The sequence below is a fragment of the Taeniopygia guttata genome, chromosome 6, assembly GCF_048771995.1.
Source record: "Taeniopygia guttata chromosome 6, bTaeGut7.mat, whole genome shotgun sequence".
Taxonomy (NCBI): Eukaryota; Metazoa; Chordata; class Aves; order Passeriformes; family Estrildidae; genus Taeniopygia; species Taeniopygia guttata.
This window is the reverse complement of record NC_133031.1, coordinates 28,939,968-28,964,653: the sequence shown is the minus strand read 5'-3', so window position 1 is coordinate 28,964,653 and position 24,686 is coordinate 28,939,968. Positions and strand designations below refer to the sequence as shown.

Sequence of the window (24,686 nt, the reverse complement as noted above, 5' to 3'; positions counted from 1 at the left end):
AGTTACTTCTCTTTATCCCTAGGAAAAGCAAAATGCCAGCACTGTCAGCACCATTCTCCACTGGAAAGTAATTTACATCCCCTCCCATTGGATGTCCCCATCAGGGACAAGTGCCGCGCTCGCAAGCCCCCTGTCCCCTGTGCCTCCTCTCGCAGCCTGGGCAGCCCCAGAGCTCCCATGTAAAACCCTTACAGGGATGATGCTGCCAGCTCCATGCAGGGACTGCGGCTGCCGCTTGTCCCCTGCATCTTCCCATTGCGAATCCTCTTTTCCCCTTCTCCTCCAGCCCTGCCAGACCAAGCCACTGCTGGGTTGGGAGGTGGGAGCCCCAGCTCCCTTTTCTGGCTTTTCTCTGCTGTGTTGAACAGATCTCTCTGTATTCCTAAAAATGCCTGCAGTAGCTGTTACACAGTCTGGTCAAACCCACGAAATCCAGGGACTGCTGTAAGTGTTAATGCTGTTAGTACCATTATTTGGTAATGAGCAGTAAAGTACGTGAAGCATCAGGAGGCTGCAATGTGCAGATAACCAACTGAGCAAATCCCTGCCCAGGTCCCCTGCCCTTCTGTGAAACCTGCTGCTAAGAACTTGTTTGGTTATATTTCCATTTACCTGCTTGGCTCTCTGTTCTGCTCTGAAGCTGTAAGACTGCATTTTACTGCATTTTACTGTATTAAACTTCTTAAAATAATGTGGAACAACCACTGAGTAAATGAGAACAATGTCCCCTCTCTCCTGCCTTTTAAATCATTGGCATGTCTTTACAGCAGCACCAAGTGTTCCCCACAGCACTCTGGGAGCAAATGGAAGTCACAGTTATTTCCTTCCCCCTATATATTTATTCTGCTAAGACTGCTCTGCTGTTCCAGAATGGCCCATAAAAATCCCTTCTAGGCTTAGGCTTGATTTACAAGGTCACAACCTGGGAAAAAAAATATTTATTTATTTATTTTCACACTGTTTATTTAACCCTGACTAAAGGCCGCACACCAGCATGGACCTGCTGCTTGGCAAACCATTCCCTCGTGTTCCCATGGACTTTGCTTTGCTGCTCGTCATCTGCTGGACCAAAGCATGACCCTCTTAAGTGGGAAGGGAAGGAGGCATGACATCTTCAAGAACAGAGGGAGACCTTATGCCAAATGAAAAGCAGAAGGGTTGTTTCCAGGAGTATTGCCTAGGTCTGGTATCTGTAATTCTGATCTAAAAAAAAAAAAAAAGTAATAATATGAAACCAGGTTAGTGGAGCTGTGGGATAGAAACAATTTTTTCTTTTCTACATTTAGCTGGAACACTTAAAGTAAGTACGAGGCCCATGGTGCATCATTGCACCAAAACCTTCACAGATGAGATGCTTGGATGAATTCTGTGAATGTGTACAGTCCATTTTAGCATAAAATCAGCCAGAAAAAATTCTGATAAAATCTTACATATTTTTCCCAAGATGACACTGAAGCAGTGGTGGGGATACCCTGCAGCTGTTTTACTTGCTATTCCTGGAGCACCATCCATCTGTCATCTGTCCAGATCCATTACTTCTGTAATATCTTTACACAGTTAATAAACACCATAAACTAATAAAGTGCCAACTCTTTGCCTAGCAAGCTGTCCTATCAGATCTCCAGCAGGAGGTCTCTTCCCACCGTAAGAGAAGATAAGCTGGGAGGTTGGAGGAGTAAAGGAAATTAACAAGTATGCAATAAATGCAATAAAGCAGAAGACACATAATTGTGTGTTGCTTCTCCGTGTCTTTGTTGGTTCCACACACGTCAATCTGGAATGTCAGATCAGAACTGGAGCCAGAACGTCTTTGGGAAACAATGTATCTCCAAAGGAAAAAATAATCAAGTTTACAAATTCTGTACAGAACATCCCTCTGGCCCTTGCAGCACAGAGCAGCCAAATATTCACTGTGGGCTTAACCCCTTTCAGAGCATTACCTTTTGCAAATCTTTAACTCCAAATTTCCTTGGAAATTTCCTTTTTTTTTTTTTTTGCATTTCAGACAGCTTTTTAAAATGATTTAAATACTTCCATTTGTTTGCATATTAGTTAAGTATGTTATGTTAGGTCAAGAGAAGAGCTTACAGCACTGAAACGTTTTATTTCTACTTCCTCTCTAAATGACAGTTTTAATGAGCGACAGGTAGATCTGATGAGAACCAAAATTCATTGCATTTGAGGAGCCCTGTTGGCATGAGCTGTGAAACCTCAGCATTTCAGGAACTGAAGTGAGCTACATGGGTGCTTTTTAAACCCAGTCCTTTGAGATGCTTTGCACAGCTTCCAACTTGTCTTTGTGCTCCTCCCTCCTTACAAAACAGATGGTGAGATGAGGGTCTTGTTGAATGGGTTCTGTCCCTACCAGCAGTGGGGCAGGAGGCTGGGAATGCTGCTGGACACTGGCACTAACCCATTCCCTCACTGTAGCTGTAGCTAGGGCAGTGGGTTTGCTGTTGCCAGCTCTGACTTGCTGCTGTAAGCCATCCCTGAATCTCCAGGGCTGCTCTGAGCTCTGTGTGCCTCGTGATGCCCCTTAGACAATGATTTTGCCTTCCTTGCCCAGTCTTGGTCCAGCTGTGCCTTCATGAATCAAATTCAGGGACCACTATTATTAACATAATTCCCTCTAAAAACATGAGCTATTTGTTCTCTTGAGGCATTAATCAAAGGCCACTGAAAAGCCTGGAAATCCTCCCATTGATTTCAGTGAGCCTCGTGTTGTCATTCCTTCTCTGGAGAAAAAGAACCACCTAAAAGCAAATTAAAATTGCATTTGCTGTCCATTTTTCTTCCTGCTGTCTTCCTTAATCTCTTTGCAAACTTAGCATCTGGTAAATCATTTTGTGTTTGCTACCTGGACAGTTGACTAAAACCTGCAGGAAAGTAGGTGAGAAACAGCTCTACAAGTTCTCATGTGAAGTGATCCGGCTTCACCCTCTCCCTGCTGGCCCAGGAAGAAATCATCACTTGGCTCTATTCACACTAGACATTTGTTATTAGAGAAACAGAGACATGATGGAACATTGCCACAAGATCCATGTCTCTTGCTTTTAAAATAAACATCTTGGCTTTGACTTGACGTTTATTTTCCATAAATGCCTCAGCTTCAATTTGGCATTTCAGCAGCGGCAGGAGGCTGTTATCCTGTGACAACAAGCAACTCCATTGACATTATCTCCTGAGCACGTGTGACAGTGCTCCAAATACATTATGTAGTTGATTTTAGGTAAACAATATCAGAAAAATATAAAGAAAAGGTATCAAAGAACAGGAGTTCCAGCCCTATGCTGTGTGTGTGACACTAAAATTCCATGGGGTTGCTGTGTACAAGTGTGAGCTACCGTAGGAAGCACACCCTGAGCTTGGCTTTGGGGGTCCAAAGCAGTGAATGCTTGTTAATTCCTGTTCACTCAAGGGCTGTGACTGATGTGAAGGTTAGTACATACAGGACAGAGCATATCAATGTTTTGAAAAGCTCCAAACCAATCTGAACACACATAAATAAATCCTGATGCTCTGGAAGACCCTGTCACAGCAACCCAGCTGTTGTTCGGAGTGTTTTTGTCATCAGGAGACTGTCTTACAATCATGCTGATGCATTAATTCCCTTCAGGTGATAAAAGAGATGCAATATGTCTTTCTGTCTCTCTCTCACACACTGAGCAAAACAGTGCTGAAGAACAGCCAAGTCATGTTTCTTGTCTTCTGAAATCTGTGTTTCATTGTTGCTAAAAAGTCAAAATTCTGAAGAAGGCTGAGTTGGACCAACATCATTCAGTTCTACCAGAATGGATTTAATTTGCAGTCTGGACTAATATTAATCTAGAGCAATAATTATATGCTCTTTAATGCAGATTACAACTGACTGTAATTGCTCAAGTGACTGCAGATTCCTGTCTACATCCCCCTGTACTTTCTTGACATCTTGACTGCTCTACAGAGACACAGGCACTGTGAGAAAAGGCTGCCTCTTTTTTAAGCAGCAACAATTCCTGTGAGAGGGGTGGCAAAACATTTTACAGCAGGCCAGAAAACCCTGCAGTGGCCAGAACCTTTATTTATACAGAGAGATTGTGGTCAGAGATGACAGCAGAGGAGTGATGACTGAGTCCTCTGAGGTTTCATGTTAGTCTATTCCTGCTTCAATGCATACTGGCTGCAAGAAGTTGCCTTATTTCTCCATCCTGATGCTTACCCATCCATAGGATGAGAATAGCATGCTGTGGGAAACTTCATCTCACATTTTACCTGGAAAATACCTGGTGCTTTAAAACCACATCTTGAGGTGTGGGCTTGATGAAAAAGCACAGCAGCAGCATTTCGGTGTCCAGCAACATGCTGGGTTGTGGAATTCAGAGACCATTTCATTCCCCTTCACATCATGGATAACTAGAGCACATAAACAAGTGCCTGGAATGTTCCAAAGGATTCATTCAGTGTTTTTGGACATGTGGGAAATCTGTATCTCTGTTCTGAATGGCAAAAGACTGACTGGAGCAGCATGGCTGAGGGTCAGCTCCAGCTGGCTGTGATGGTGGCTGATGGTTGAGGCTGATTTAGAGGTCTGGTCAGCCCTGTGCTGTTGGCTGAGTGTCTGCAGATGTAGCACTGAGGCCTTGGATTCCGTAGGGACATGGGTTAGGGCTCCCACTGCGAGCAAATACATTCTGGATTCCTTTTAAGAAAGTAAAGTCAGTTGTGGTTCATGCTAACTTAGGGCAGTGCCATGGGAAAGATCTCTGAAGAGCTGAGATTTTGTCACTACATGTGAAAAAGTTAAATAGTTGTTCCTTTTTCTGTGGTGCTAAGAATGCCTTTAGAAGGTTTGGGGGATTCTGAATTGCAAATTTTAACTTTGAAACCTATCTTTTTGACAGTTTAAAATATTCAGTGACAGGCTTTTTCAGTGACTGCTTTTATTTGGTGCAAATAAATGCAGGATTAGCTAAAAGAGGATGAAATAGTAGGGTGCATCAGTGTTAGATGGGGGTTTTGCAGACCTATGCAAGGCTGCTAATAAGTAGCATAAGAAAACACAGATATTAAAAATAATCTTAGAAAAATACAATGCAACAACTTTAATTCTGTGTTGTTCTTTTTTTTTTCCCCTAACCTGTTGCTTTGTACCTCTCTGATAAATGTCTTTGATACCTGCTTCTGGAAAATGCTGAAAATGTTTAAACCTCCTTAACATCAACCTTAGATGTAGTCAATGCCTGTCACGGAGTGAAGACTGCTGGACTTCAATCATCACAGAAGAAGTGGCTGACTTGTATCTATCTCACACGTGGGTGATCTCAGCCCTTACCACTTAATGCACTGCCCAGACTGACTCGCAGACCAGCTGAGCCTCTGGCAAGTGGGGAAGGAAAAGTGCTGGAATCCGGTGGTGCCTCCTTCTAAACACATTCCCAGTGTTTAAAGCAATGCTTACAGTAATAAATCTACTGCTAATAACCTCTTCTGACTGGTTACGAGACACCTCTGCTGACCATTTCTTGGTGGAACTGGATTCTTTGGATTAAGCTTTTTGTCACCTCTGCATCTTTTTACTTTTCAGTAGTTGTGGACCAGGGCATGCACCTTTTTTATTTATTCAGTCTACCATAAAATCATTGTAAGATGGTGATAAATTGCCTTACTTTTCACCTGTTTGCTTATCAATTCGTTATTACAAATTAAATTATGATACTCCAGATCTGAAAGTAACATTTCTGATTGCAAATCCCCTTTTAGGTACCACCTATTGGGAAATATCTCTTCAGTCTGCATTTGGCAACAGACACCTGGTATGGTAAGGTGAAGTGCTCAGCATTCCCCTGTTTCCTGGTACATGTGTTCTGTACTTTTGAAAATCTGGCCAGACTTTAAAGCTATATATCTACATAATTCAGTAAAATAATTATGGTCTTAAAATATCGTTTTAACTAGGGGGAATCCTGCCAGATCCCTCTCTAGTTTTGTTCAATGACTGATGAAGCAAAGTTAATATTGAGTCTTATCTCAATTTTTATTGTAAGAGCCTTATTTTGAAGTCAGTCTAACCAGATCTCCCTTTCCCCCATCCTCTTCAATCAACAAGACATTTAGTAATATATAAATGCCTCACTGTAGCTTCAAGCTAAATTCATTTATGATCAAATAACATAAAGGACATTTGCAAGAAATTATTTATATGCCTGTTTTTTATATACAATGTTTTTGGAGAAAAAAAAGAGGATTAACCTTTCTTTCTTTCTTTCTTTCTTTCTTTTTTTTTTTTAAGGTTTTCTCTATTAGCTGTTAGACTTAATATAACTCCCTCATATCTGAGTAGCAAAATCTTGCATCTGCCAACAAATTTGTAATGCATTACTAACAAAGCCATAATTGTATCTAATAAATACTCTCTTTGCTCTCACTGGGCTTTTGTGAGTCTGAATAGCTGTGAACCACTTTGCAGTCCTCATCTGAAAGGTCTCCTCTAGACAGAATATTATGACTATTTTAAATAGAAAAGCTGTTACTGAGACACCCCTGTGTTCAAGCTGTTCTTGACAGCAACCACAGGCTGCTCCTGCAGCCTTGCAATCTGAAACTGCTAAGATTGTAGTTAGCTTAGCTGTTGTCACTCAGCAAACACCTTGTTCCTTATGATTTATTTATCCTTCTATTCTGCAGACTGTCCAGGAATGAGTTTGGGACTTTTCACACATTAATTATTCATAATGATTCAGGGGGATTGTTTATGCAAAAACCTTTCAGGCCACAGGCTCTCTATGAACTCTTTGCCTTCCTGATGTCTTGGTGTATTTGCTGTTCCTCCTGTATTGTCCAGAGAGCCCATGGATCACTGCAAACCATATCATGTGGCATTGCTTTTGTTCCCTAAAGGACGAGTCTCCAACCCACGAGAGGCACTTCTGGAAGGCACACAGGAGGGCTTCTGATGTGAGCATTAGGGCATCTCACTGTTTCCCAGTCCTAGGCACCTCTCATTCAGCTGTTTCTGAAATTACATGGTTTTGGAGACTGGGTTGGGCATTGCTGTCACCTTCTACTTCAGCTCCTTGCAGCTGTCCTGCAGAGGGGTTGGTGGTTTGAGTGAGGTGGGAGAATGACTGAATCTGGCCTGTGGTACAGGAATGCCCTCCTGCAGACTTGGTCACGTTCATTAGGTGAAAGTTAGGAAGGGATTCAAAGGGACAGACAGGAGAAATGACATTTCCCAAAAGGAACATTGCAGGGTTAGATTGTAACAGGCAACTTCTGCGTTTCCATTGGTGTTTGGCCTGTGGGATTGGTGCCTCTGATTGCAAAGAACTTGTCTTTTCCTCTTTATGCCCATTTCCTGCTCTTATTACCCTTGGCACCAGTCACCATACCATGAAAAGACATTCTTGTGGGAGCAGGACTAAGGGGGCAGGGCCCTTGTTTCTCTCTCAGTGAAAAGTTGTGATAATCCTGATGTGCTGCAAGGCCTCCGGGGAGCGGTGGCTGCTCTTGCACAACCACCAGGAGCAGGAGTTACATGCAAGACATAAAGTAATCCCTCTGCTCTATTGAAAATAGAGTAGCAAATCAACACCTGGCACTGGCCTGCTGGCAACGCCTGTGTCCAGCTTTAGGTGCCAACTTTTAGAAATATGTGAGCCTAGTGGCATGATCCCAAAAGTAAGCAATGAGAACAAGCAGAGGCCTTGACACTGTAGCTAGAGTGGAAAGACTGAAAGAACTGGGTTTGTTTACTCTAGAGACATCACTAAGGGGACGCAATGACAGTGTAAAATGTTCCTGCAAAGAAGAGAGGAATAAACTGTTCTCTGCTGGATACAGGAGACGAAGGAATGGGCATACATTACAGCAAGAGCCATTGAGGCTGCACTGGAGACAGCTGGACTCCAGTCTGGGATGGCTGGGAAGTAACTTTACGCAATTAAGTGAGGTCTCAGGTTAGAAGCATCACTGAATTTTAGACTTTAAACTTCTCTTACATGTAGTAAAGAGAAATGTGAGTTCTGGCTGTGCTTCAATTCTCTTTGAAGAAGCTTTTTTGTCTACATTGTCTAATGAGGGAGCCCAGCTTCCTACATTAGCCAATTCATTTAAGTGCCTGAAGTTAAGTGGGATGAATCTGGGCCTCGGTGACTGGCCTTTAGCCTGTGGCTCATCCTCAGGCCCTGTGGGTCCTGTGTCACGGTCCCCAGTTTCTGCTTTCAGCTTCTTTGATTCAGTGAATCTTTGCTTCACAAAAGCTTGAACAACCTTAACATTACACACATTTTCTGTTCTTCAAAAAAGTTAAGCATTTGTTTGCTGTGACAAACTGTTTAATTATTTGTCGTTTGAAAATATAAACATGATTCTAAAGGCTTTATCAGCTAAACCATTTTCCTTCTAGAATAATTGATAATGAGTAACATTTTTCCTACTGGGCTATATTCCAGTGTAAATCCTAAAAAGCAGATGAGGGAAAAGAGATTTTAGTCTCAGTTTTCAAAGATTCTTTAGAAACACCATGAAGCAGTGTAAAAAAAAACTAGAAAAAGATGTCATAGCAACACCATAATAACCTGATTGTCCTACCATGTCAGCATGTACCATGTAGCACTAACAAAAGTTTATCTATAACCTCATTACTGTGAACTAAGGAAGTACTGAGTCATTGTCTTGGTTATTTAACACCCAACACTGTCTTGTGGCAAAGATGCCCTCCCCAGAAAAATCATACTGGCCTAAAACTCTTGAGGTTTTACATTTAGAAAGACTGAGGTCTTTCTTAAATGCTCAATATTCTTGGTGTTTTTTGCTTGTTTGTTTGCTGGTTGATTTTTTTTTTTCTTGAGCTTTTAGGATGTGCTTGCTTTGCTTTTCATGTTGTAAGCCTGCAAGAAAATAAAAGGTGAAGGTCTTCAATGAACTTTGTGGAGCTGAAACTGAAAAAAGCATGGAATTGATATTTCAAACTGAAATTAAACATTTGCATTGGAAAAGCTTCTGAAGCATGACAGAAAGTCTGTTACACGGCATAGTTATAGCCATGCTTCCATGGTCCATTCTTGGCAGGAATGAATGCTGATGAAATGACTGCAAAGCATGGGGATGATGATGATGAGGATGATGATGATTCTAACCTGTCTTCTCAAGTCTTTCCTCCTGTTGTCTAATTTCAACCAGGGCTGACAGAGGACAAAAGATCTCCAGTAGAATAATCTCCTATCAATGCTACTGAAAATGCTATTTAGGTAGAGTGAAGAAAGCCTACCAGTGCCTCACTCACAGAAAGGCAGCTGCAGACCTGCCTTCACAGCAGATATCCAAGAATCCACACAGCTGAAGTGTATTTGAAATGAAGCTCCCCACAGTTTTAATTTTCAGAGGAGTAATTGCTTAAACTATATAGAATTATGGCACTTAGAGACTCAGTTGTTCTATTGCCACCTACTCCTCACCCCCCCGGCCCCAAGTACTTTAAACCCCTTTGCTTCCTATCAACAAATTAAAACTAAAGAAAAGTTTAAACACCACCTGGGAATTATGTTTCCCAGTCCTGTGTTTGTTCTCCACAACCAATCTTTACTTCATACTCACTGCAGTTATTGTTACAGATCAGAACTGACTTTTTACTTTTGATTGCCAGATCAAGCAGGTCTGCTTGATCCCTTAGAATCAAACACTGTTTTTCTTCCAGCTCTATAAACAGCGAAGCTCCTGGGCTCAGCTAGACAGTAGCTACTGCTCTCACAGTGCTGTAAGGGCATGAGCTGTATCAGAGCACAGCTTGCTCCTGCAGCTGCCTTGGCTCCAGAGCGGTGTTTGTGTCACTGAACTAATCACACATGACTTGGACAAGAGGCAGGCAGGAGCAGATAAGGGGCTGTTTTTGCAGAGTCCGTTCTTTGTCCATGGCCGTGTTTTGGTGAATGAAATCATTGCAGTGCAGACAGCAGTGTGACTGAGCAGGAAGGGAGCCTGGTTGCCCCTTAGTTACAATCCCCACTTGGTTATGTGCTCCCAGCTTTGGACATTTAACCCTTGTGTGGCTTCTTCTCTAAGCAGTAACATTTTGTGTAAGAACAGTGGTGTGTTGTGTGGTGAAGCGGTGAAGTTTAATACCTTTAAAAACAACATATATACTAAACAAGCAGATACTTAGGAAAGAGAAGCAAAAACTTCCCCGGAATTTTCCTCATATGTGTGACAGAATAGGAAGAAATAGAGCATTTTCTGTGCAAGATTTGTCCCTCCAGTATGAGTGGGAAGCCAATAACTTGGATATTTTTAGTCCCAGTGCCATGAGCTGCTTATGGCACAGAGTAGCTCCAATACAAAATTATATGCTTTCTTCCCTAGATGCAACATAAATAAAGCAGTAGTTTCTTAGCTAGGCAGTTCCCACATTTGTTGGTTTGGTGAGTGAAATGGAGATGATCTGTCTGTGGGTGCTGCCCACCACCAGGGACTTGATTCCCAGCAGGAGCCATTCCCAAGAATCCCAGCTGGTGAACTGTGGTTTGCCCTGCTAGACTTGAAAGCAGGAGTGCTTCCAAGGGAGGACCTGGTTTTGAAATTTTAATTGATTGCATGTGCTCTTAATTTCACAGGAAGATGATTGCAGGAAGGAAATGGGCTAAGGTGAGCTGTGAGGGGAAGGAAAATAAGCACTGTGAGAGATAACAAACCTGGTGTGCTGCTGGAAAGGATTGCTGTGAACACGGATGGGGAAGAACTTCTGTGCAAGGGAGTGTGTTTAGCACATACTGGGAGATGTCCTGAAGAATGGCTTTGGACAAGACACATGAATATAGCAGCTGAAAAGAAGGAGTATCAAGAAAAGCTTCCTGCTAGTATGATCTAGTCAGCTGTGGAGCAGAGAAGAGCAGAGATCTCTAACCAGATCACAAAGCAGAAGATAAATGTGATCAGTTATGCTCAAGCAGAAAGATATGGACTATCCCTGTCTTTGGAATTCAATATAGCAAGGACTGTCTCCTTCAAGAGAGATGACACTGAGACTAGAAAAGACTTGAGACTTTATTTTGTGTAAACAGAAGACCCGTGGATGGGCTGATCCACACAGTTCACTAAATATGTCAGGCTGGACTCCATTATTTCTTATTGTTGATATGTCTTCCCTGGAAGCTCAAAAATATGGCTCTTCATCAATTAAAAAATGCTGGATGGAGTTTTAAAACCTTGCTCAAGAGCCACATCTAGAAACTCAGGCAGCTGATTGGATCTGAGCCACTGGGTTTTCACTTGAAATCAAAGAAAACCCTCCTATGAACTGAGAGATCTATTACTATCAGTTTGTCTTTTGTCTGAAATGAACCATTATCTGCTTCCTTAGGATCAAAGGTAAATAATTCATGAACACAAGAGAGAAGGAAAAAAGGATCCTTTAGCAAGAGAGCTGCACATTTTGTGGCAGCCTGTTGTCAGGTCATGGCATGGCATTCCTATGTCACTGATATGAACAGTGACAGGGAAGAAGGTTCAAACACGGGGAAAAGGTTTAAAAAAATGAATGAGCTCAGATTTTTTTCACAGCCAGCCTTGCAGTGATGAACACACAGGGTCTTCAGGCTGTGACTGTTGGGTTTGTCCACTGTCCCTTCAACTCACCCAGCCTGAGTGGATGAAGAGCACTGTGCTGTGGCTCACGCTTAGCACGTGCAATTATCAGCACTTTTAATGTGTTCTCTTCTACATCTCTCAATTTCTCACCTCTTTTACATTCTCAAGGCATTAGACTGTACTATATGTTTGACCCACAGGTTCTTCCTGCACCTTTCTTGGTTGGATGGGCTGAGTGTGGTGTTGCAGCCATGCAGAAGAGTCACTTTGCAGGTGTTAGGTCAGGCTGGAATAGCTTACCCTGTACTACTGTCCCTCAATATGGGTAGGAAAGTTTGGATCAGCTCATAAATAACAAAGTATTTGTCCCTAATTGTGTTTCAAACTCTGTGCTGCCTTGCTGCTCAACACTGTGAACTCTCTCAGGTGCTTATTGCTGTCCTGGTTACCTTTCCTTCACTGCATCAGCCATGCAGAAACCCCCATTTTTTATCCCACTCATCGTCATGACAACATGTTTGTGTGCTGCTGCTTCTCATTTTATACCTCTAAAGCTGAGGAAACAGCACTGCTGTACTTCAGCCCTATGAGCCCCAGTACTTTATGCTCTTGTTCTGTGTTGAGCTCTTTCCTGAGCTCATTTAAACTTCTGCTTACACCCCTTTCTCTAGGGAAAACAGGAGGAAGGGGCCAAACTGTTAAAGTATAGGTGATGTCAGGATGGGCCAAAGAAGGAATAAAGAGAAAACAAGAAGTGAGATTAAAGCTGGAGAAAAAACCTCTTCTATTGTAGCACTGATATACAGGATAATTCCTCCCATCATTCTCTTCTCACTTTGAATTAATAAACTCAACAATATGTTTAGTTAAATCCATTGTCTTTCAGACTTCCCTTTGCTGCAAGGTATTACAACTTCATGGAAGAAAGGAATCCCACTTTTTGAGTAACTTTTTAATTTCTTAACCTCAGATTCTCCATTGGTAACTGAGGAAGCAATTTTAGCCTACTTTAATATGGTGTTTGAGACAGGGATTATGCTTCCATGGGCAGGGGTTGTCTTCTGATAATGGGATCCTGGCTAGCACTATATTCTGGCTGGTGTTCTTCTAAGCACTAAAGACCCCATCTAAATTATAGAAGAATGCCAGTGATTATATTGATAAATAGGACAATCCCAAAGGGCTTTAAATAGCACTTCACAGCTTTGTCAAGCTGCCTCAAAATTTCCTTGCAAATGAGAAAGTTAACACCTGGCTGGGAAATTTATTAAAATTGCAAACATTAATTTGCTTCTAGCTTGACTTGGATCACTCATCATCTACAAGAAAATTGCACAGAGAGATTTGACCCAAAACACTGAATTGTTTGAAGAATACTTCCATTTCAAGAGCATTCATTTCATGAGCTGGTGAAAATGTTACTGGAATAAATTATATTCTTTAGAATATATTTAGAGATACCTTGATGCTATAGAATTCTCCAGAGTGGTCTGATGGATGTCTCCAAGGACTTCACTTGTAATCATTGCATGGAAAGCTCCTGTTACACAATTATACTTTTTCTTTTTTCCTGAGAGAACTAGTGCATCTCCTGGCACTTGAAGTGCCATAGCAAAAAGCACTTGAGACCACCTTCTGTGGCAAAATGAAGTTGTGCTTGACACATAATGATATGTAATTGGAAGTGGAGTTATCCCTGGGAAAAGAATACGAAAACCTAACCTTCCTCCCACATCACTCATGACCACAGCACTGTTCCCTGCATTGCTAAACAGAACACAAAGATTTGTGTTACTTTATGGCCACTGAAAGGGGACTGAAAAGTCATTCAGACATGTCAAGTGAAAGGGAACACTTGAAGAAATCTGTATTTAAGATTAAGACAGATGGAGTGTCCTTCCTTTGGCCTGATCCAGTGAGGATATGAATCAGTCACGGCTCTGAGTTTCTCTGATTTGGTACCTCCACCCACAGCTGCAGGGTTTGGGAGGATGCTGGGGTGCAGCACCTGCAGCTGTCCTTAGCTCAGCTCTCCTGACTCCCAGCCACTGCAGCTCTCCAGGGGGACAGAACCGAGTAAGGCAGGTGCATTGTGTCTTATGGTGACTTCCCTGCCATCCCTATTTTCTGTCATTTTGTATAAATGCAACAGTTTGGCCCAGTACAGCTATGTGGGTTGAATTTCCCCAGCCCACCACTAGTCCTGCCCCTTCAGGTACATGACCTAATTTGTTTCCAGACCCCAGGGACACACACATCATCCCAGCAGATCTGTTTGGATCTCTCCAGCTCCTTCCCTCTGCTGGGTGAGGCCATTTGTGTTCCAGGACTCACAGATCCTCCCTCCTAGCAGCTGATGTTACTTCAGCATGAAGAAAAAACAAAGTGGGTTAAGCTTGATTTTAATTAAACATTTCCTGCTTTCACAATGAAACTGGAAAACACATGTGGGTGTCTCCTCACACAGTATGAAGGACAAAACAATGCTCTATAAGAATGGTGTAAATGTTAAACCCTTTGGCACATCTTGTCCAGCTCATTTTCCTTTGAACTCAAGTTGGGAGGATGTACTTAAAATGTTTCCCTCCTGTGTGTGTCATACAGTCCTACAGATGATGAGGAGAAATGAAGATTCATGCAGGCTCTTTCAAACAGAATGAATTCACAAAAAATGGTCTGTTTTCCCTAGTTCCTAGTCCTGTAAGGAATGATAGGATGTGGAATATCATCTAGATTCAGTCTCAGAAAGAGGTGGGGTGCTTTGATTTCAGAATGGCTGTAGGGAATCAGTTGTTTCCTGTAACTCTGTGTGTACAAGTTGTAAAACTTCTACCTGGTCAAAACCATTCATGACTGCAAGATTCCTCTTTTGCCCTGCTGCAGTCTTGCCACTTGCCAGTATCTGGGACTACATCCAAAGGTGCTTTTCTGAAACAAGAATCTGATTTAGAGGCAGATACTCAGGGGCAGTCAAATGGCAATCACAGACTGATTGACTAGATGGGCTAGAGGTGTGGCTCAGCCTGACACTTTATAGGCTTGCAAATCTCATGGAAGTGGTAAGAAACTCTCACATGGAGGTCTGTGTTTCCTAAAAGATGTGGAGTTTGTATTTCCTAAAAGATGTGGTTGCATCTTTGGCATTTTTGGCTTAAGTGCCATGACGGAGCCCAGACTCGTTGTCGTGTGAGCTGGCAGTGCTCTGGCAGTGGGCTGGAGTGAGTTGGCCCCTGGAGCAGAGGGATTAACTGGTGGCACTGAAACAGATGTTTTCCTTGGAGTGCTGCCTTCCTCTTCTGTTGAGCAGCCCTGTGGGCAATGAATTAAAATGAAGGCACTCTGAGGAAGTACATGAAAAACACCCTGTTCTCCTGCACAACCTGTGATCCTGCACAACTTGCGTGGATGCAATTGGCTCTAACTCATTTTGGCTCTGAGAACTCAGGCCCAAATTCCAGCATGGCAACCATGGAAAGCAGAGGAGGAGGCCTCCTCTGGCCCATGCCCCTCCTCCAGGACAGCAGCAGCTTGGCTTTTGCCATTCTCACCATTCCCCACTGGTTTTGCAGAATCTCTTTCCATGCAAATTCTGTGTCATCCTCCAGAACTCTACTGCACTGCTTCCCTATAACTTCAACCAAAAGGTTTTCCCCACTCTCTGGATTTCCCATGTTGCAGCTGATGCTTCAGCTCAGATGTTCCCAGCCCCATCTGGAGCAGTACCACTCCACCAGACCCAAAGTTTCCAGTCTGGGCAGCCCCACCCGCTGCTCACCTTTTTGCAAAGGGACAATATAAAACTCAGCCTGTAATTCAGTTTCCCTCCCCTTTTCTGCAGTTAGTTTAATTATTTCTGCTCTGCTGTAGTCTTTCCATAATTATCTTTTTTTCCCTACACTTGTGGGTTTTTTTCCCTATCTGCCAAGACATTTTGGCATTTTAACTATGTTTTGATTTGCAGCCCCTCTCAGTTTAGTGGCCTCTGCAGCTTTAGTCTCTCTTGGTGGAATTGTGAGGTTTGAAATCATCTGTATAGCAAAGCTCTGAAACTGGAAGTGAATCTGGCATCCAAATTGTACAGCTCTCCTCAAACCCAAGGGGATTTGGCTGAACTTCGTCTTTTAATAGCTTGCATTAACATCAAGGGCTACAATTGTGGCTTGACACAAAGCTATTGTTAGAGATGTTTGCACTTTCCTAATAGAATATAAATGTTCTCAGAAAACAAAGCTCCAGTGAAGCTTCATTAGAGCAGGCTAGCGAAGCTCAGGGGATGGAAAGAGTCACCAAAGGCTTTCAGGTATGAGCTTTTTTTTTTTGTCTGCTTGTAGTTTTATTTGACTGCTCATATTATGATCTTGGCACAGATCTTGGCACATTTGTGTGTGATCAGGAAGCAGTACTTACTACCTCATTGCTGGACTCTGCTGCAGGGCACAAAAGCATATTTCTTTCTTCTGCATACAGATGGATATTCCTGAATAAGGTAGATTATATCCAAATATTAAGGAAACAACTTCCAAGAAAAATTTCTATCCTTCCTGGTACTAATCTTGATTTTACTCTTTCTTTAATTTATAAAGGCTATTTACTATTACTCTGACAAGGTTTGGTGGGATGTGCAGCCCTGCACTACCAGGCAAGAAGAGTTATTGTGACAGCATAAGCTCTAACACCATCCATCCAGCCCATCAATCACGTTTCCCAAAACACCCAATGAAACAAAGCAGTATTCCATCCACTTCCTCACTGTTTTTACTCAGAATGAGCAGAAAATAGATGAGGCTTTGTGAATCAATGCAGTCCTGACTGCAGACTCCTTGCCATGGAGACAGATCCATTGCAGTGGCAGGTGATGGTGGCATTATGATGACATCCATTCCTGTTAAAAATGCACTGCACTTCTGCTCTTGTCCCCTGGGCTCCACTTTCCCTCTCAATAAGGAAGGTCCAAGGGCAGGGACAAAGATCTGAATTCTTCTCTCAGGTTGCCCTAACACCCTGTGGGTCTCCTTGCCAAGTGGCTGAAGAACCCGACTTGGAAAAAAATTTGTCAGAGCTCTGTTGATTTCTGTGAAGTCAAGATAAATTGCACCAGCATAATCTTTCTCAGGACTCTTAGGAGGAAACAAGCTTGGGGATTTCTGGGCTAATCTTGAATATGACTGGCTAAAAGAATTGCTGGCGCTGGAGAGGAGCAGAAGTGAAGAGTCTGTCATGAAGAACAATCTGTCCTGGCCCATCTTGCACTGGTTATCCTGAGAGCTGGGGAGATGCTGCTGACCCAGCCCCATCTGGCAGGGCTGGCCTGGCTGTGTTTGGTGCTCTGGAGACTGCACTGAAGGGGTCAGCTCAGGAATACCATTTTCCCTTTCAGATCAGCTGGTCTGCTCCCCCTTTTGCAGTTTTCTCTTCTGCAGAGGCAGCAGCGAGTAGATGGAGGGAGGAGGCAGGAGGTGTGTGGTGACTGAAGGCACACAAGCCTTGCCCACAGTTCATCGATGGTTTTAGTGGGGCTGAGGCTCTCAGGGGCCTTGGGAGGAGAGAGTGAGAGCAGAGGAACTCTTGCAGTTTTCATTAGAGTAGGGCCCACTCAGGTCAGTGCAACACAAACACGGGCAGGGATAGCTATAGCTCCAAATTAAGATGGAAAAACAAAGGCTTAATAAATGTCCTGAGATACCCCAAGTTCCATCAGAACTCAGAAGCAAAGCCAGGAAGAGAACTTTTCCTATGATTGATGGCTCTGTTTATTTTTAAAAATTATTAAAATCTCTCCAACTCCCTACCCCACAAGTTTTTGGAATTTGATGTAAAGAAAACATTTCATTTTAGTTTCAAGCATTGTAGGATGTTCTAAAACCTATTTTCTTGAACAAAAGGGAATGAAATTTCTAAATGAAGACCTATTTCCAGCTGGAAACCAAATGTTCTGACTGGAGTTGCCAAGAGGAAAATTTTCAGCTTTCACCATTTATTGTGGTTTGTTATTCATGGACAGTTGGACAGATATTCAGGCAAATTCACAAAACGTTTACGTTTGCTGGCAGGTCTCCTGATGGGTCCTATCATGAGGGGCTCCTTCAGCTGTGGCCTGCCAGGACAATTTGATTTGTCTCCTGTTTTCCAGTTGGCACCTGCCTTTCTAATATTGTTACCTGTGGCCTGTCTCACTTGACAAAGGAGCACAGTAGACAGGAACCCCTGTGTAGCACCTTTCTAGACCCAAGGGCTCTGGAAATCCAAAGAGCTGCCTGTCCTGGGTGTGTTTTCAGCAGGAGTTGTCTCTGTGAGCCTGGGCTGTGGTGTATAACCCATGGCTGTCCCAGCTGTGCTGGGAGTTACTGCCCGAAGTGTGCAGCCCTGGAGTGTCTCACTCAGAGGCTGCTGTTGTGGTCAAAGCTGATTTCTGGCTGGGTGGAACCTGCAACTCCAGAAGTCCCCAGTTTGTTGGAGTGTGTCATTCTAGGGGCATCTGCAGGTTGGACTACCCACAGGCTAATTTAGCTATGCCACTACTTATTCTCTATTCAGTGAATGTCTCCTGGGCATTCAAAAACCTTCAGCTTCTTAATCCGGGGAAAGGAGAGATTAAACACTCAGCAGCCCATACCTATTAGCAATTTCATGATTAAATGGTTTTTAAAAGAAAACATGAATCTCTTTGTCACAAAAATATCCCCACAGTGCTAACAGAAACTTGTTATTCTGGGTATTTGAGTAGAAGGAATGTTTAGCAACTCTTTGCAGGTGCAGGTGGCTTGATGGAATTTAAACTGACATAAAACCATCTCCTCCTTTAGAGAAACCTTAAAGCTATTTATAGATACTTATCTATTATGTTGTAGCCCTTCCTGGCTGTTTATAGCATCCCATAACCACTGGGAGTTACCATGGTGCTTGCAGGGAGCAGAACACGAGGATGTGGGTTCTGGTACTGTTTCCATTCTGCAGGATGCTTGTGCACACACATGCACACATCTAGTGCCAGTTGCTTGCCAGTCAAAAAACCAAACTCCCTGGTGTGCCTAGAACATCACCCCTTCACATCTGCAGGGCATTTGGCCTCTGTGGTTTATGCCATGCTGCTGCAGGTGAGTGCTGGTGAGATATCTCCTGCAGATGGGAGAGAGAAACCATGCACGAACCACAGCAGCTGCAAGAGGATATAACAAGAGTGCACTAAAGTTTGTATCAAGCTTTCAACAGCTTCAAGGGTGTTCTGTACATGCTCCTGGGCGTTTTTGTGTCATAAAAAACATCAGAAAATTGAATGAAACAGGGATGTTCTTCTCTGCAGAGAGAGCACAAAATCTTTAAAAAAAATCTTTAAGTTTTATGTTCAACAACAGTTTAAGCTGCTCCCTGTCCAAGAAGCGGGGAAACACAGACTTACACTTTTAAACATGGACATTTAGTTTGTTAACATACTCATTTCTTTTTTCCTTTTTTTTTTTTTTTCTTTTTTCCTTTCTGTAATGCAGAAGGACCTTAAAACAGAGGAATTGAACCTGCTGTGTTGTCCACTGTTGTTTTCCTTCTCTGACCATTTTGGGCAATGATACAGATAAACAGAATTCAGTGGACTCTGGGTTTAAGCTCCTGGCTCATGTTCCCAGGACTGTTGCCAATTTAATGAACTTTGCCCTGAGTTCTGTTTGGAGTTTTCACCCATGATTTGACAACACGTGAAAGGTATTAATGATCTGATGGCTTAGTGCTTTTCATCTAAGATGCAAATGTTACAACATGAAGCTTCATAAACAAAGGGCCAGATTCTTTTTTATAGTCCAGCTCCTTAGCACCCAAGTCAGCTTTCCTTGCACAGGAGCTGAAGAGTGCTGCTGTATTCCTCTGATTCTGCTCCTGCTTGTGCCAGGCTGGTTCACCTGTGCTGCCTTTGAACTGTCAGAGCTGCTCCATCTTACAGTGCCCTTCAAAGGCAATAAAAGGCCAGAAACAATTCAGTCTATGAGCAAGCAGAGGCCATGCAGTTCCCATAGCCTCCCACAGAATGGAAATTCTCATTTTACTCCTACACAGCTGGGAGATCATCCTTTCCCTGAAGCAACCCACACAAGGCTAGAGAGTTGTGGCAGAGAGAAACCATGGCTTTGCACAGGAAAATCTAACCTTTATTTTCTGGGCTAATTAAAAAATATACTGATGTTTCTTTTAAAACTCATAGGGTTTGGTTAAGAAATTATTGTTTCCCAGCTTAATGGAACAGATTGTACATTTGGTTAACCCAATGAGTAAGCAATCTGGAGTTTGCATCTCTGAAATGTAGTTTGTTTGGGCACTCAGAGACTTGCTTTCATGGTGAATACCATGGTCATTTGCCACTTGCTGGAAAAAAAATCTCTGTTAACATATTACCAAGAGGACAAAATCCAGGTATGTTTCTCATGTTCTTATTTTCATTGCCCAGTCAAGTAAAGAGCTGGCATTGTCCTAAACATTGGTCACAGCTACTTGGAAAACTTTTTATTCCCAGACACATTCCTTGGATAGCGTTACTGTAATTCTTAATAATGAAATACTCTCAGAACTTCTCCTGAGACATGAGTAATACAGGCAAATCCTGTATATTTGCAGTTGTAGATAAACCTAGGAGCTAAAGCCTCCTAAATACCTGAAAATTACCACCATCTGCCTTTTGAAAGCAAAGAAATGGGACCTGCAGTGGTTGGTGCTCTGCTCAGGTAATTCAAATCAAAGAGCCTTGCAGAAATGGCTCTTCCTAGTGGCATTACAGTGATCCAGACATATATTTTTTTTCCTTTACTTTAAGGTAAAGATGATTCAAAGATATCCTGGTGTGCGAGAATAGTTCAGAGACGTAATGGGCCTTCTGTGAAATGTTGTGTGTAGATGTGAGGAAATTGAGACTCGAAAAATCAGCAAAAGTTGGTGTGACACAGAGCACATGCTCCTGGCAAAACTTCCAGCAGCTGCAGAGAGCTCTGGGATGGGGACATCCTCACAGAGCCCATGGGGAATGATGCTGTCTGCTGCTGTGGGATTCAGAAAGGGAACTGCCGGGAGTGCTCCATGACAGATCATTGATTTCCTGCTGTATTTCCCAGCTTATCTGAACTTCTGAACTCACTTGTGTGGAGAAAACGGGGAAAAATACAGTTGGCACTTTCCATTTGTTTCAACAGCATTAAAAAATAAAATCCACATAATCTCAGAATGGCAGAAATGGTGTCAGAGAGTTTACAGACAGAAGGAACTATCTGTTTTAGGCCCCATTACATTTAAGTGGTTTCTTTTCCCCAAAGCAATTCACTCTCTACATTTTCTTCAAGTTAGCTCACAAAGTGGAGGTGCTTCCCCTGTGCAGCACATGCAGCAGGGGATGCTGAGAGCTCATTAGCCCTAAGAGCTGTTAGCTCCACATCCATCAGGTGCTTTCAGCAGAACACAACTGCACTGTCAGTCAGGAAAAAGAGAGCTCACCAGAAACTAGAAAATACTTAGGAAAATGAAAAGATAAGGTTTAAAAGTGGGGACTGGAATAGGACATAAATGCTGTCAGATGTGAAGAGGCACAATACAGATTTGTAGGGAAAGGCTTGGAAGGTCCTTCCAATTACAAGCCTCCACAGAGCCCAAAACAAAAGGGCCACAAGACCCAGCTGGGGACTGCCATTGCTAACACAAATCTTCCACCAAATACAAGATTCCTTGTCAATGAGTTATCTCACCTCCACTCACACTGTCTTTGCATAAACAACACTTTATGCAAGAAGAAAAGTGTGTTGTTTATTAATGTTTACGTGGGTGGTGACATTTTTAACAGCACAAAACATCCAACTCAAAATTCCCCCTTCACAACAGGTTTTTGCTGCTGGTATCTTGAAGTTGTTCTTCACATAATGTTAAAGCTTTTAATTTCTTTCATGAACAAATATTACACAAGTTTATGTAACATCAGCAATCTCAGGTCTTTACAAAGGAGCTTGAAAGAGTTTTAAAAGCAGGACTTGGTAGAGAGGTAAGTCAGATACTCTTCAAGTCTACAAACATAGAAGTTCTAAGAATGCACATACGTATTTTCCATTCTAACAGCACTTCCCACCTAATGCTGAATGCCTGACTCCCTTCTGTTAATTAAGAGATAATTCCTGGCACATGTTTAGATTCATATAACAATAATAAGAATAATGAGTAACAGCCAGGTCTAGAGATATTAAGCAAGATTAACAAAGGATTAAGGCTGTTTCTATGCAAAAGGAGTAGAAGCCATGAATCTTTAACTGTAAATCTAGATCCAAGCACTTATAAAGTACCATGGATATTCTTCTGGTCTGTGTTTTCCATGGGAAGGAAGTAGGTGCCACACTTATTGTGGGGCTAATGGCTGAGAATTAGCAGCCTTGCTCATATTTTTATTAAATGTGCAGTGGCAATCATGCAAGATGATTTCGGTGCACAAAAATTTAAAACAAGTCTGTCCCAAATAGTTTTCTGCCTTAAGCCAGCTTACAGTGAGGAGGAGGAGGAGAATGAACTGAATTCAGTTGTCATTCTTAGTAAAATGTGGCTGAGAACTTTTGGTATTAAGGATCACAGCAGTCATTGAAAAACAAGCAGTCACAGCCCTTCCCCAAAAAACTACTTCTGTGAGTTTTTGGATTGCAGAGAGATGTAAAAACATCATCTGTGAAGACAAAATATGGGGTTTCTAAAAATACATCTTGATTTTATGTCAAATTTTTGATGTACAGAAAGTGTGAGGGGAAAGGCAGCACATTTTGTCTGTGTGATGTCTGTATACTTACTGTGCAATTAAGGGTTTTTTGGTCATAGAATATAAGTTTACTTGGAAACCTTCTTGCAACTTCTGTTGAATTTCTGAATTGTGCAGTAGAAACTGAGTTACAACAACCTGTAGATCTTAGAAAAGCAGCAAGTGTGTTTTTCCAATCCAATTCTATTTATAAAAACACGCAGCAGCTGGTGAAAAATGAAATCTGTGTCTCTCACACTGCCCCAGAAGTTGTGAACAGCAGCTAAATGCAATCCTGACAAGCCACAGAGATGCTGTGAGCCAGAAGCTGCATCTGTTCACTTGTACCCTGTGAAATAGATGAGTATGAAGGCAGGGAGTGGGAAATCTTTCCTGGTCCTTTCTCTGCCATTTGTTCCAAGGAAATGATGGAGGAAAACTAATTTCCTTAAACCAAAGAGGGCATTTGGAAGGTAGGAGTGTGACAGGACTGATTCTCTGCTTTCTGGCTTTTAAGGATTTGGAGTCTTTGGAGTGGTGCTTCAGGAAGCTAAATTATTTCCACCCTTGCAACACTGAAACAAAATTAGAGCATAATTCAGAAGTCTTAATTGGGATTCCAAGTGGCTGTTGTTCACACAGCTTCTCTGAATTGGCAAAACCCTCAGAAGAGCACAGGAGCACAAAGCAGTGCAGGAAAGCCCATAAGGCATCAGGAAGATGCCTTTGGTCTTTGTCTCACCTCCTCCCACTACAAAAAAAAGGAAGTTAATTTGCATTTTTGCTTTTCATTAGCTAGTCGCTGTTTGCTACACCTAATCTGTAATTGATGGCATGGAGGGTGCATTCTGCAAAGTTAAAGTATCACTTATTTCACTAATAACTGACTTTGAAAAGCTTTACAATGTCACTGCCTGCCTGTAATGTTAAAAATATACAGGTATCCTGAGTGCTCCTTCAAAGGGAAGTCTGAAGGTCTGTGTGGAGTAACAATAATATCACCATCGCAATGTTTAAACTGCAAGACTTGAGGAGTTAGAATCAAAATCCATTGCCCTTCTCCAATTAAAAAAAAAATCTTAATATGTTAATATGAGTTTATAAAAATTTCACATGACTCACTGAAGTGCAAAATTTATATCCTGCAGACAGGATATAAGAGAGTTTATAACATTGCAGTGAGCTATTTTCATCTCAGTGATTCTTTTTACAACCTGGGCCTGTTTCTGCATTCAAGCAGGAGCCTGGGAGCCTGGCATGCTGTCACTCCATAGCTCCCTGGGTCTGCTGCCAGGTCTCCAGGGCATCAGGATGGATTGTTAGAAGGCTAATATGATAAATTCGAGAAAACTCATAATAACCATAAACCCTGTGGCTGACACTGTGGCCTTGCTGTATTGTGCAGTCCTTGTGCCAAATCCCTGGACCTCTGTTTGCCTCTCACCCACTCACCACCCCTTGGATAAGCTTTTTATTAACTCACCTCAGCTCTGGATCTGACAGCTGACAACTGCTGTGCCAGCTGCAAGGGTTCCAAAGGCATTTTTGATATCAGAGCTGGCTGATGCACACAGCTCTCACTGTGCTGTGGGGAAGCATCACGGGGAGCTGATAGGGACCCACTCCTTCATGACTCAAAGCTGCATCAGGGTGAGCTCAGGCTGGACATTAGACAGCTTTTCTTCAGAGACAGGCTGGTCAAACACTGGAACAGGCCCCCCAGAGAGGTGGCTGATGCCCCAGGCCTGTCAATGTTTAAGAAGCATTCGGACAATGCCCTTAACACACTTTAACTGGGTCAGCCCTGAACAGGTCAGGAAATTGGATTGGATCGTTGTTCTAGGTCCCTTCCAACTGAAACATTTCTATTCTATTCTATTCTATTCTATTCTATTCTATTCTATTCTATTCTATTTTTCTTATGCCTATATGCCAAAAAAAACCTAAAAAGAGGCCATGAATGCATGATTAAACATATGTGGAAAATATGTTTGTGCTCATCCACTTATGTTGAATAGAGAAATTTGTTCTCACCCTGGCTACCTGACATCCAAAGTACTCATTTTCCATTTTCCATTTGCAACATGGAGACTGCCTTCTCTTTCCTTTAATTGTAGTTGGCTTCATGGTGTTTTTTAGTTACCATTACTCACTATTAAAATCATATGAAGATGCACAGTGAGATCCTTTACTTCAACAGAAACATTTCACAGCTTGCCCTCCCAAGGATTTGTTACTGACTGAGTTGTGCTGACATGTGGGATGGCTTCTGCTGGCTGGAGAGATGAAGGCTTGAAGGAAATTCAACACAGAATTTCACATGAGCTTCTGACACATTTAATAGTTGAGGCTCCATCACCACAAGCTGTAATTCCAGCCAAGGGTTCTG

The 24,686-nt window shown here is 42.4% G+C and overlaps 1 long non-coding RNA gene across 1 annotated transcript; it reads right to left on the bottom strand.

The window, feature by feature from the left end:
- Positions 1 to 923: 923 nt before the first annotated feature.
- On the bottom strand, positions 924 to 23,988 carry LOC140684465 (uncharacterized). Its single transcript, XR_012056765.1, has 2 exons — positions 23,781 to 23,988; positions 924 to 1,203 (listed from the first exon to the last, which is right to left on the bottom strand). It is a non-coding gene; the product is annotated as an uncharacterized lncRNA (long non-coding RNA).
- Positions 23,989 to 24,686: the final 698 nt, after the last annotated feature.